We start from the raw sequence: 9,833 nt of genomic DNA, 5'->3' as shown, positions 1-9,833 counted from the left end.
ATTGTTGCCAATGGCAAGTAACACTGAATGTAACCTGCAATTGAAGTTGAAGAGTTTGAGTGTAAGTCTGGTAGAGCTCAGTGGTCTCCCTGTAGCATAAGGAGGATTTGGACCAAATAGTCCCTGCCCATGCCCTCTAGGACCCAAGTAGACTTTGAGATTGGTCACACCTCCAAGACTTTAGTAACCCATCTAAGGACACAGTAGAACGTGTGAGCCTCTGGGGCTAGAGCACACCTGTGCTGGGCTGAATTCAGTACTCTGAATTTTCACTAAGGAATCCTTTGGTTCCTTGGGTATTTTTGTTTGTTCAGTTGGTTGGCATTGTGTGTGTGTGTGTGTGTGTGTGTGTGTGTGTTTAGTGGTAGAGTGCATAAACATTGTTGTGAATCAATTTTTCCAAAGAAATCTTTCAATATCATGAGGCAGGATAGTGTGCAAGCTCTGAGGAAAAAGTCCAGAAGCAGAGACAGGAGCACAGAGATAGATTTAGACTGGGGAGCCTGAAGGCAGATTCCACAACCTCAGAATCTGACTGTGAAGACCCAGGCTTCAAGCTCTTGATACATGCGGTAGTGAATGAAGAATTTTCCAGGATTATCTTAGACCATTTAATTGTAAAACTAAAGACAAGTGCCACAAATTATTCCCCAAATGACTCACTGTATTTTTCAGGGGCTTTCCTGCCCTTCTGTCCTGCTGCTCACTTGGGTACCCATAAGGAGAATGGAACACCCCAAAGGAAGAGGGCGCATCCCCTAAAGAGAATGGAGCACCCCCTAATGCACTCTTTCACCCTATCCCACCCTTCTCTCCCTGATCCCAAACTGTATCATCCTATTGACTCTGACAGCTTCCCTTTACAGTCAGGAAGATGAAAAAAAAAAAGCTGAGAACCATTATTTTATTTTTGTCAAATTAATGTCTGCATAGAATAGGAAGCATAGCTGAACTTAAGATGAAAAACAATAGTCTCCTCTGCTCCAAGCTACTGTCCTGGCCCCGAGAGCAGGCTGATATCCTCCAGTTCCTCTAGTGCCCTCCCTTATGACTTGTCTAGGCCACAGGCTTATATCACCCTAACCATATTTTTCAGTGTTGGACAAGATCTGTCAGGTCTCTGATATGAAAGGTAGCAATTGATCAACACAGACATAACCCCATCTCCAACATTTGATGTTTATACTTCAATACCACTATTTGCTATATTTTAATTTGAACTACTATGTATGTGGACATTGGAGATATATATCCCAAACCTAATTCCTTAGCCTGAATTCACATGGATTTCCCTGAAGCTTAAGAAAGACATTAGCTTAGTCAAGGGCAGCTGATGTGCCTAGAAAAGTAAAAAAGGTGGAAAATGGACTGGTTTAGTATTTTGTTCCCCAAAAGGAAGTGTTATCTTTGCAGCAAGTTGACTGTTTTATGTTTCCAAAATAAGTGCCAATGTTGGACATTTGTGGTTGATCTCCAAACAACACTAATTGAGGAAGTGGAAATTTGGCTGAGTCAACGGAAACTGCTGCAGAAGACCCAAAAGGAACTCTGAATGGAACTATTTCAGGGAGAAAGCAGCCGTTGTCCATGCATGGATAACCATTAAGGAAGGCAAAAAGGACACATTTGTCAAATTGGCCAAGTTTAAAAAGACTGTTTTGAAAGAAGCAGCAGTAAACCTTGCCCCAAAGTGCCAAATTGAAAAGAATTGAGAACACTGTTCACAATGTGAGTAAAATGTCTAAGGCAGGACAACCTCAATAGGCAGTGCAGACAGGGCTCCTGTGACAAAGAGCCAGTGTGAAATAAAATGGAGCAGTTGGATGGAGATTTTTGAGGTTCTATTGCTTATTTCTTATTTTATAATGCAATAAAATTTGCTCCCAGTAGAGAACAAGAAGATCCAAAGGGTGCTTGGACTTCAGCATGGGGGTAGAGAACAGGGGTAATACACAAGGCAGCAGTAAAATTGTGTGTTAGAGGCCATACAGCATCTCTGTACATGCCTTGCATGTAACTTGACACAAGACCATGTCACAGATGAGGGGAAGGGGCTGCAGGAAAGCTGAGTATGGGGCAGGGGGTTCCCAGCTGCAAGGTCAGAACACAAGGACTTGAACCCAAGCTTCTCAACACCAATTTGAAGCTCAAGAGGGTGACTTTGGTTGGCAGAGCCTCTCAAAGAGAAAACTATCATACTTGATTCTCCAGAATAAGTTTTTTTGAGCTCTGATCTCAACATGAATCAGACCATAAGTCTAAACTTAGAGCCAAACAACAGTGTCTGTTCCTACATCCACACCATCCCAGGGAGCCTGATAGTTGGTAACAGAGCCATGGAAACCTCTGTTCCCCTGCCTTCCCCACACACGCCCTGGTCCCACAGCTCAGAATATGTAATAGTGCCCACCTTGGCTCAAGTCATCTCCTGCTGGGTATGATAATTGTTAGAACCAGCTTGGGCCCTGAGGGACAATTTTCCAATAATCAAGGAGAAGAATCAAGCACCACAAATATCATTTGTTGAGCACCGAGTTCTGCCAGACATTCTGCCATTGGCTTATGTACCATTGTCTCATTCATTTCATAACAACCCCTTGGGTGAGACACCAGATGATTCTAATTTCATGGTTGTGGAAACAGAAGCTCATGTAAAGTAAAAATGTGCCCCAGGACTGCAACCAGCAAGAGGTGCAAAAGGGACCCAAACTCAGGTGTGTCCAACTCCAAAGACCTCGTCAACTCAGCTTTGCCTCCTTCCATGGTTTCTATAAATTACATCATACTGATGATGCAAATCATCTGAAAACTTGAGCTTCTATAAATGGATACAATGATGGTACAACTTGTTCATAATCAACCCATATTCTCAGTCTGCATCCCCAGGTTTTTCTCTTGCTCTTCTGGGCAAGGACTTGCCTGTATCCAAGAGGTAATTCCAACTTCTTAGCAATACAAACTTCTTGAAGAATAAAACCAAAAAAAGTTCAGAAAAGGATAAAAGAAAAAATTTCATGTTTCCAAATGATAAAGGAATAGGGTACTGGGGATACTAGCAACAGCATAGCTTATAATGGCTCATCCAGGAAGAGCTTCCTAAAACCTGGAATAAAACCCAGACCACCTTCCCCAAAGCCAGACTCTAAATGCAGAGTGCAAAGGGCCACAGGCCTACTGACCTAAGGCCAAAACCACAAGTTTGGGGCTGGAAGGGAACAGCCCTGTGCGGTAAGCAAGGCCAAGGCCTACTAATGTGTCCTGACATTTTATTCCCTTTTCTGGCCAAGGTTAAATAATCACCTGCTTATGTTAAGCCTATACCTTCTTAACCCAGCCAAAAGCATATAAAGGAAACTCAAAAGGAACCAACATGTCTGGAAAAGAGGCATAAGATAGGTATGATTTTGGAATCTGCGAGTAAGGAAAAAAATTGTTCCATGAACAACGCCAAAAAGCCACCTGTGCATCTGGGGACAGGTGTCAAGCCTCAGATCCCTACTTTACACCTAACACACACTCAAACTCCAGCTGGATCACACACCTAAAGGAAAAATCAATGAAAATAACACAGTTCAAAGAAAATATAGGATAATATGAGAAAGGATTTTAAAAATAAACATAAAAAGAACACAAACCCTCAACAAAGATGTTGATACACTGAACTGACTTCAACTTAATCTGTATAATGTACTGTCTTCAGTTTAATCTGTATAATAACAAAAATCATTAGCACAGTGATCCTTGATGAGGCTAAAGGAGGGGTTATCCCATATCCTAACAATATTCCTTCAGAGGTCCACCCCAGAGTAACTCACACATCTGCATGTGGACACCAGGATGAAGGTGCCTGTTGCAGGACCAACTCTAACAGGAAAAGAGTAGGTCGACCCAGTGTCACCCAGCAGAGAATGATTTCATCAACAATGGTCAATTATGACAAGGTTCTAATGCATTACTCAAAAGCAATGCCAGTGGAAGAACTAGATTGACAAGTGCCCACATGGGCAACCTCGCCGATACGATTTGAGTAAAGCATAAAGTTGCAAGAAATGTAGTATGATATTATTTATGAAAAATGCTAAAAGCCTGTAACTTAATGTTATACATCATTTTGGCTGACTTTCTCCCTTTAAGCATCAATGGGACAATACGTGTAGAGAGCCTGGGACAGTGCCTGGCAAGAGTGAGCACACATGAATATCAGCTACCGTCCTTATTAAGAGAAAAATAAACCTCTTGCTTGTTGAAGGCCCTGTTATTTGCAGTTTCAGTTCTGCTGAGGTGGGCCTACATTTTACCCAGTAAAAGTGGTAGAGTACCATTTCATATTTGTTAAATTTATTTAGAATATTTTAAAATAAAAAAATAAAGTACATACAAAAGAAAGATAATGGGCAATGTTAGGAGAAAATTCTGTTCTGGGCACACAGAGACTTGTTGAAGGAGAAGGTGGGTGCAGGTGCACCTTAGACAAAAGTGAGACAGTTCAGGGGCTGTTGGAGTGAAAGAAAGATGTTTTAGATGACAAGATCTCAGCAACTACAGTCACATTTATAACAGGATTGGCTGTTTTTCTCCTTGTTTCAGTTTTCAAATCCACTTTGTCCACATATAGCTAACCCTTGAACAACATGGATTTGAGCTGCATGGATAGGTGGGGTTCTTTCAATAAATAATATCAGACACTGCTATCAACATATTTTTATCTTCCTTGTGATTTTATTACTAACATTTTCTTTTCTCTAGCTGACTTGATTGTAAGAATACAGTGTACAATACATATAACACACAAAATACAGATTAACCAACTGTTAAATTATCAGTAAGCCTTCCTGTCAATCATAGCTAAGTTTTTGGGGAGTCAAAAGTTATAGGCTGCACAGAGGTTGGTGCTCCTAACCTCCACATTGTTCAAGGGTCAGCTGTATAGACCAAAGTTCACAAAAAGCCTCTATGTTCATGTAAACAGCAATGAAAGAGATGGAACAGCCAGCTCTGGTCACAAGAAAGGCAAAGGACAGTTTCCAAAAGTGAGGAATGGAGTGGTGAGTGGGTCAGCACTCTAGCTCAGTGGAAGCATAGCTTCCTTGAGACAAGAGGCTGGTGGGTTCCACCTATGTGCACTAGGCAAGACCACTAGCTCGTGATCACACTGCAGGCTGGATGGGTGAAAGGAGGAGAAACTGTCCTGGTGATTTTCCACCCACGCATACTGCAAGTGATTCCTGATTGAGGCCTCACCTATTTTACGGTAACATTAACATTTTTATTCTTCCTTTGGCCATTTATACATTCAGTTGTTACTCTTCTTCATCAGTTTAAATTTTCTGGAAGTTTAAATGAGATGCAGAGATGCATGCCTTAAATGATCAGGACTCAAAGTCTCCTGAAGACTCAAGCAAGAAGAGCACTCCAGATGGAAGAACCAGGTGAAGGGAGGGCCAGGGTGGAAAGAAGCTCTGCCATACTTGGATATTTCCTGCTCCCTCAGTGTTTTCCTTTGACCTAACTGTGATCATTGTATTTTGTGATGAGTCCTGGGGTTCTCTCTGGTGCTGTTTTCCTCTTTTGCTCACATAGACTCTGGGCACATTCTTGTTTCCCAGTACAAGAACATGAGCAATCTTGGGTTATCGGGGTAGAGCCCCATGAGGGAATATTAAGCTGTAAGTGCAGGGCCCTTAGTAAGTGGTCTGGAAACAAAACAAGCAATCCTGAGCAAGATGGTGCAGGACAGTTGGAGGGTGGGGCTGAATCAGGCTGGATAGTGAGTTAGACCACCTGGTAGGTGTTGAGCTATGAGGTCAGAGGGAGGGAGCTCAGGAGGAGGAATGCCACGTGTCCAGAACAGACATGATGGCTTTTGCTCACCTGCTGCCTCACCTTTGGCTCCACAGAGAAGAGCTGGTGGTTTGGTCCTGGCCACTGCTGACATTTTCTGATTTCTGAAAGGAATGCTTCCAGAAATATAAGGTTTTGCATAAAGAAATTCATTGATAATAATACAGCAAAACTAGGGCACTTAACATGCCACTTACAACAATGAGAAGATCATCTAAGCAAAAAATCAACAAGGAAACAATGACTTTGAATGACACACTGGACCAGATGAACCTAACAGATATATTCAGAACATTTCATCCTCAAGGAGTGGAATACACATTCTTTTCAAGTACACATGGAACATTCTCCAGAAGAGGTCACATACTGGGTCATAAATCACCCTCAATAAGTACAAAAATATTGTGATATTTTCAAAACACAATGCTATGAAATTAGAAATCAATCAAAAGAAAAACAAGAAAAAAATTGGAAATCCCTCAAATACATGAAGATTAAAGAACGTTCTACTAAAGAATGAATGGGTTAACCAGGAAATTAAGGGAGAAATAAAATAGTATAAGAAAACAAATGAAAATGAATATGTGACAGTCTAAAACCTTCGGGATGCAGCAAAAGCAGTACTAAGAGGGAAGGATATTGCAAGAAGCAAGAAAGGTCTCTGAAAACAATAGCATACCTATGAAAGAAATTTAAGAGGACACAGAGAAATGGAAAAGCATTCCATACTCATAGATTAGAAGAACAAACATTGCTATAATGTCTATACTACCGAAAGCAATCTACATATTTAATGCAATCCCTATCAAAATACTACTAGCATTCTTGCAGAGTTAAAATAAACAATCCTAAAATTTGTATGGAACCACCAAAGACCCTGAAGAGCCAAAGAAATTCGGGCAAAAAAAAAAAAAAACGGAGGCATCACGATTCCAAATTTCTGGCTAAATTTTAAAGCTGTAGTTATCAAGATAGTATGTAACTGGCACAAAAACTGACACATATTTCAATGGAACAGAATACAGAACCCAGTAATGTACCCACAACCATATGGTCAACAAATCTTCCACAAAGCAGAAAAGAATCTCCAACACAGAAAAGACAATCTTTTCAGCAAATGGTGATAGGAAAACTGGACAATGACATGCAGAACAATGAAACTGGACCACTTTCCTACACCATACACAAAAATAAATTCAAAATGGATGAAAGACCTAAATGTGAGACAAGAAACCATCAAAATCCTAGAGGAGAACACAAGCATAAACCTCTTTGACCTTGGCTGAAGCACTACAGAGGCAGAGTAGAGCTCAGGGAAGCACTGAACCATGGCCAAGTGTTGCAGGATGGTGCCTGAGCCCTGGGAAATCTTGAGACAGGCCTGGCTTGGGGCCAGTTCTAAACTTCCAGTGGTGAGTTTCTCAAGTCACCACCTGCCCCAACACTGGGCTCTTGGACTTTCCCCTGAGAATCTCTGAGGATCACTGAGTGTATAGACCTTGATTTAAGTCAAGCGGCTATAAACTTTACCCCAAGAAGGACATAAGACCATTGGGTTACCTTGCTTCACCCCTGGAATAAACCTTGGGGACAGTCACCATATACAGCTCCCTGAATTACAGGGAGACAGATCTGGATGCAAGGGCAGCTCACCTCCTATCTTCCTGCCTCCAAAGTTCCGAGGCTAGGACAAGGCATAGGCAGGGAATGAGTTGGCTCAGTGCCCCAGGCCAGATGAGCTCCCAAATCAGGAAAAAAGGCATAAAAATTATCAAGGACGCAAGAAGAAGCTAAACCACTCTCCCAGAAGCCTACAGAATAGGGAGAGGAATTTCCAGAGGAACCCTGGCCTGGAAATGAGGCTGCTTAGGGGCATGGAGGCTGCTTGGAGCTCTAATCACCTCAGGTCTATTCAGGGATGGGAGATGAGAGCTCTGAGTGAAGACTGCAATGAGGGAACCCCAGCAGATCAGCCCTTTCTGCCTGCCGGGGATACACTAGCCAAGAATCCTAGGGGAGCATGGTTCAGCCACACTCACTGAGCCCCCTGTGTTCTATGCAGGCCCCTTCCAGACTCAGTGAGTTCAAACCACATACTCACAGTTTGATAAAGTCTTAAATGCATTTCCATTGAATATCACTCAATGCAAAAAGGGATAGACACCAAGTTACAGCCTAACTTCTGATCCATGAGGAATTCCATATCAACTTCCGACATTGAGGCATGTATATTCATCAGCCCTAATGTTGCTGCTTTCTCTTTCATAGACTATAATTAACATCTTCACCAGCTTCTTCTGGCCTTTGCTTCTGAGATCACCAAGAACTCAGCCTGGGCTTTCAGCGGGAGCACTAAGAAGCCGGCAGACCCACCTTGAGAATGCAGACTCCGGAGAACATGTTCTCACAGAGGGCATCCTCCCAGGACAAGACAGAGTCTTCTGGAGAGTTGTTCTGCCTCTTTCATCACTGTCTCTCTTTTGTTTTCCCTGTACCTTGTTCATTGGCCCTTTATATTTATTTCTCAGTCTTATCCACTTTGCCTTCTATTCTCTCAAGTTTGTCCTCTCTCCATATTTTTCCTTTTTCTCTTCTCAGTTTTCACGTTGATTTCTTCCCTAATGGATTTGATAGGCATTTAAGACATATTGTTTTTTTAATATGAAATTTATTGTCAAATTGGTTTCCATACAACACCCAGTACTCATCCCAACAGGTGCCCTCCTCAATGCCCATCACCCACTTTCCCCTCCTTCCGATCCCCCATCTACTCTCAGTTTATTCTCAGTTTTTAAGTCTCTTATAGTTTGCCTCCTTCCCTCTCTAACTTTTTTTTCCCTTCCCCTCCCCCATGATCTTCTGTTAAGTTTCTCAGGATCCACATAAGAGTGAAAACATATGGTATCTGTCTTTCTCTGTATGACTTATTTCACTTAACATAACACTCTCCAGTTCCATCCACGTTGCTACAAATGGCCAGATTTCATTCTTTCTCACTGCCAAGTAGTAATCCATTGTATATATAAGCCACTTCTTTATCCATTCATCATTTGATGGACATTTAGACTCTTTCCATAACTTGGCTATTGTTGAAAGTGCTGCTATAAACATTGGGGTACAAGTGCCCCTATACATCAGCACTCCTATATCCCTTGGGTAAATTCCTAGCAGTGCTATTGATGGTTCATAGGGTAGATCTATTTTTAATTTTTTGAGGAACCTCCACACTGTTTTCCAGAGTGGCTGCATAAGACATATGTAAAATATTTATTTTGCTACCTTCATACATTTTCTGTGTAGATATGCTGCAGTTTAGTGATCTGTTCACAAAGTCTTTGACATTCTTTGACATGTCTTCAAGACATGTAGTCTGCTTCCTTTCCCAGTTTCTGTTGGCTGTATTCAGTGTCTTGCTTCTAACTGATAAATAAAGTAGAAGTGACAGTCTACAACTTCAGGTACTGGCTCATAAATGGCAATGAGGTTTCCTGCTTCCCTTAGTCCCTAGCTTTCTCTTGGATCACTGCTTTGGGTTGAGCCAGGTGTGGTGTGGAGCATACCTACAGAAAGGCCCATGAGAAGATATTTGCAAATAACATATCAGATAAAGGGTTAGTATCCAAAATCTATAAAGAGCTTATTAAACTCAACACCCAAAAAACAAATAATCCAGTGAAGAAATGGGCAAAACTCACGATGGGACACTTTTCCAAAGAAGACATTCACATAGTTAACAGACACATGAAAACTTGCTGAACATCACTCATCATGATGGAAATGCAAATCAAAACCACAATGAGATACCACCTCATACCTGTCAGAATGGCTAAAATGAACAAGTCAGGCAACAGATGTTGGCCAAAATGTGGAGAAAGACGAACACTTTTGCACTGCTGGAGGGAATGCCAACTAGTGCAGCCATTCTGGGAAACAGTATGGAGGTTCCTCAAAAAATTAAAAATAGAACTATCCTACAACCCAGCGATTGCACT

Source organism: Acinonyx jubatus, chromosome A3 (genome assembly GCF_027475565.1).
Source record: "Acinonyx jubatus isolate Ajub_Pintada_27869175 chromosome A3, VMU_Ajub_asm_v1.0, whole genome shotgun sequence".
In the NCBI taxonomy this organism is placed as follows: domain Eukaryota; kingdom Metazoa; phylum Chordata; class Mammalia; order Carnivora; family Felidae; genus Acinonyx; species Acinonyx jubatus.
The sequence above is the reverse complement of the archived record's forward strand: the minus strand, read 5'-3'. Positions refer to the sequence as shown.